This window comes from Coenobita brevimanus, chromosome 22 (genome assembly GCF_032717465.1).
Source record: "Coenobita brevimanus isolate Jiangsu-jjx chromosome 22, ASM3271746v2, whole genome shotgun sequence".
NCBI lineage: Eukaryota > Metazoa > Arthropoda > Malacostraca > Decapoda > Coenobitidae > Coenobita > Coenobita brevimanus.
Window position 1 is genome coordinate 22253877 of NC_136975.1, and position 4865 is coordinate 22258741.

At 40.2% G+C, this 4865-nt stretch overlaps 1 pseudogene; it reads left to right on the forward strand.

The window, feature by feature from the left end:
* The first annotated feature begins 4509 nt into the window (after window positions 1–4509).
* Window positions 4510–4628, forward strand: LOC145392567 (5S ribosomal RNA; annotated as a pseudogene).
* The last annotated feature ends 237 nt before the right edge of the window (window positions 4629–4865 follow it).

Here is a 4865-nt window from a genome sequence, read left to right on the forward strand (position 1 = left end):
AACCATTCCACATTCCTTGTATGAACTACTTCCTGTCCTTCCCTTCTACTATTTCTCCATTTCATTTGGACTTTGATTCTAAGCACCACCAAGTGGTGGTCAGAAATTCCACTCCCTAACCTCTATATACTCTTGTATCCGTTACACACCTTCACATCCTTTCATCCACACACACGTAATGAAGCACTGCCTTCCGTTCATTCAGTTCACCACCCACCCTTCTTATCACTCGCCACATATACCTATGGATCATTTTGTGCCTGAAGAAGGTACTAATTATCACCAACCCCCTGCCGGCACAAATGTCCACTAAAGCACTGTCATTCTCATCCATCTCTGCAGGCACACCCAACTCACCAACTACTCCATCCACCTTCACATTCCCTACTTTTCCATTCGTGTCTCCAATCAAAAACACTCTCTCATTCCTTCCAAACTTTTCCATGCACACTTCCATATTTGTCCAGAACTTGTCTCTCACTCTGCTGGCACGATCTTGCGTTGGTGCATACACGGACACAATCGCCCACATTTGTACTACAACTTTCAATCTTATCCACACACTCCTTGAGCCAACTGATCCATACTCTCTTATACTCTCCTTTCATCTGTTACTCACAGCAATACGCATTCCTTCTTTTGCCCTCTCATTCTCACCTACTCCCGCCCATATACCCCATCCATACTCCCATTCTGACAATCTTACCTCTCCTTATAGTTTCAGTTAATCCACATGCATCCACTTTCGCACCTTCAAGCACCTGGACAATCTCTCTTTCTTTCACCTCATCCTTTGCACCTCTTACATTCCACGTAGCCATCCGTACCATATCCTTTGTTTGGTCCTTAGTCGTCACCTTCTGGTCAGTCCTGGTCCGAGGCTTCTTGTTCGTATTTTTAGTCCGATGTTTTCCGGGGAGGGGCACTAACTCTCCACCAACCCACTTGTCACGTAGGGAACAAGTGTTGGTTAGCTATAAGGTTACCACTCAGCGTTGTAAATGCTTTCTTGGTTTACAGGAAATCATTTGGCTTGCCACTCAGTGTAGAGCTACCATTAAAACAGAGTACCACTACACTAAGTGGGAGGATGATGGGCGCCCCCACCTACCACAAAGGAGCTGCCGTTCTTTAAGGGTCGAACTCGAGTCATGTTCCCTTTTATCTCAGACGCTCCACTTTACTTCACCTTGTCTCGAATATATATATATATATATATATATATATATATATATATATATATATATATATATATATATAACACACACACATACACACACACACATACACACACACACATACACACACACACACACACACACACACGCACAACTGTTTGAATACAAGGATTTAATGCCGATTAATTGTAATACAATTTTTTATCACTGGAAAAATTTAGGCTTTTAACCCCGTCAGTCCTCTGACGTGTTATTTGTTTTGCTCTTGCTGTCCACAAATTACTTAAGCTAACTTATACGTGACTCTTAAATATAATGCTTTTGATTATAGCTTTTATTATTTATTTCAGTAATAAATATCGATTCTGGTGTTGAAGAAAACCTTCCGGTAATTACTTGGCTTGAGTGAATAATGTCATTAGACTTAGAGTTTTAGGGCGGATAAAACAATAAAGAGATACCAGGACTATATAAACTTGAATAACAGGAAATGATAATTCTCTCTTTCAAAAGTTGAATGATGTCATCTGGAAGTAACAAGAATCAAATGACAAACTGTATTGCCGTAACATGAAGTAATTTTTTCCTGTCTATCGGGTTCCAAACTGAGTAAAATTGTTTGCAGATATCACTGACGAAAATCCTGGTCACAGTTGCACGGCGGACATAATCTCGATCAGATCCTGGAAAATCATTCAGCCGGGGCAATAAACTTATCATCACCATCATCCACTGCTAGTGTTCTGATTTTTTCACCTCAGTTTGAAACCTTGTTGTTTTCGCTGACCTGGAAAAAATACGGGAATAGATTCACTAAAAGGATGCTGGATTTCAGCTTGTCTCGAATATATATATATATATATATATATATATATATATATATATATATATATATATATATATATAATTCGTTGGGGAAGGCTGTAGATTTTAGCACTGTATGGTAAGTGGTTTCAGTTGTATTATTATTATTATTATTATAATTATTATTATCATTAGCAATATTATTCGGACCTGCTTTCCCATCCTACGGCAGGGTGAGGAGTAGCAACCTCGAGGCAGCCCACGTTTGACCAGTCCAACGGGCCACACATCCACTAGCTCATCATTCAAATCCCTGGAATCCTGGCTCTATCTAATATGCCAAAAACATTCACCACATTCTGTAGCTTCACATAAACGCATCCAATAGAGTCAGTCCGAACGCTCTCACGATAAAAAGGGGTGCCAGATCACTGATCATGCACTTCTTACAACATTCATCCAGCCAGCTCGATCTCTTGTCAGTCCCTTAGCATCACCGACTCCCATACCCCTCTCTTCCTCACACATTCATTCATCATATCCCTCCACCTTCTCCTTGGCCTACCTTGTCTCTTCTCTCCTTCAAATTCGCTCAGATATAACTTTTCACCACTCTGTTTTTATCCATTCTCTCCACATGACCATACCATCTCAGTACACTCTCTTCGATTCTGGTGTCCGCAGACTTTCTCACTACGCATCTTTCACAGACCACATTACTTTCGTATCCTATCCACTCTCAGTAGTCCACATACATTTCTTAGTAGTCCCATCTCCACTGCTGTAACTCTTTACTTTTCATTTTCATGCCACACAATAGTCTCACATCCATGTGTTAAAGTTGGCACGAATACTCCTTCAAGTAAGCCTCGTGCAACTGCAACACTCAAGCCTCTGATGAAGGCCTTCATAACACCAGCTACTTTCCTTCCTTGTGTCACCCTACTTTCCATTTCTTTTGCAAATTTTTCTCTTTTCTATCACCGTACCCAGATATGTGAACTCTCCCACCAATTCCAGCCGCTCTATATTCACTGTAACATCACACTGGGAGTCACCTTCTCTCTCTCGATAGCCATCACTCTACTCTTTTCTACATTTACTTTCAAGGCACGACGCTCACAGACATCAACAAAACCCTGTACTAGTCAATCAAGTTCTTTTCCGGTATTTGCAAGCAGAACTGCATCAGCAGCATACCACATATATGAGATATTCCAAGCATCACCATTGATTACCAAAGCCATCCCTCTCTCCATTACTCGTGTTTTTACTTCTCTCATCATCCCATCCATATATATATATATATATATATATATATATATATATATATATATATATATATATATATATATATATATATATATAATGAACAACCATGGGGACATCACACAACCTTGGCGCACGCCCACATTGATCGTGAACCATTCATATAGATGCCTATTTGCCCTAAAACATGCCTCTCTACCATCATAAAAACTCTTGACAGCTTACCATTTACACCGTACATGCGCAAAACCATCCACAATCATTCTCTGTCTACTTTGTTGTATGCTTTTTCCAGACCCATAAATGCCATAAGCACCTTATAGTCCTTCTCACAAGCCTTCTCCACACATCATCTGCCACTCCTAAAGCCACCCTGTTCATTATTAGCTAGGACTTCTTCTTCTTCTTCTTCTTGGAGAAAGAAACACCAATGTGGGACTTAGTGTGCATTGGCGTTTCGCCTCATGGTCCTCAAAATATAACTACTGAATATACACCACATTTTCTGTATATATAGCAGAAGTCAATGTGGGTGTGAGGGTGGGTGAGGTATTGGCTAGGGTGGTGGTAAGGGGGGGCAGGTAGGGTAAGGAATGTGAGGTCCAGGGGAAAGGGATTGCAGATCACGGCACAAGGACGGAGAGAAAGAACAGAAACAAAGGACAGGTGAAGTGGCAAGTCCTTAAGCATAGTGAAGGAATGTTGGGTAACGAAATTGAGGTTGTTGATAAATATAAGTTGCCCAGCCTAATGGGCAACTGAGACTGTTGACCCGAACCCTCTAGCAGGACAAGCAACTAAATTATGAAGCTAGGCTATAAACAGAAAAATAAAAAAAAAATGGTTGCTTACAACAGAATATTTCTGACTTAGTCTACTCAATTAAATCAAGTTAGCGACCTGTTTAAATTCATGGAGTATCCCCATTTCTATCACAGAGCTAGGAAGCCTACTCCACCGTTTTGTAGTCGTGGTATGAATCACCGTGAAAACTGGATTGTTTGCACACGAAATGGGCAAAAAGAGTGGCTATTCAAAGCAGCACTCCGTCTCGTGTCGCGTTCCAGGGGAAATACTTGTATATCAAGAAGGAAATATTTCAGAGGAAAGAATTTGGTGCATAACTATATAAATGCCTACTTACATGAAAATGCCTTTATATATATATATATATATATATATATATATATATATATATATATATATATATATATATATATATATATATATATATATATATATATATATATATATATATATAATGGCCATACCACGTTGAGTACACCGCTTCCCATCCGATCAGCGAAATTAAGCAACGTTGGGTCTGGTTAGTACTTGGATGGGTGACCGCCTGGGAACGGTTGGTGGAGGATTAGTGCCCCTCCCTGTAAAACAATTAACGCTAAGCCCTTGGCCACCCCGTTTGGGATACATGGCGTCTGGCAATGAATGATATACAGTAGTACACCAACTTTCGCTACAGCAGGATTCGCGGAATCCACTTTCGCGGCATGCACCAAATATTCCGTAACTTCCACTTTCGCTTGAAAAAAATCGATTTTCGCGCACAAATTTTGGGTTTGGGACAATATTTTGAACTTTGAATTTCCTGCA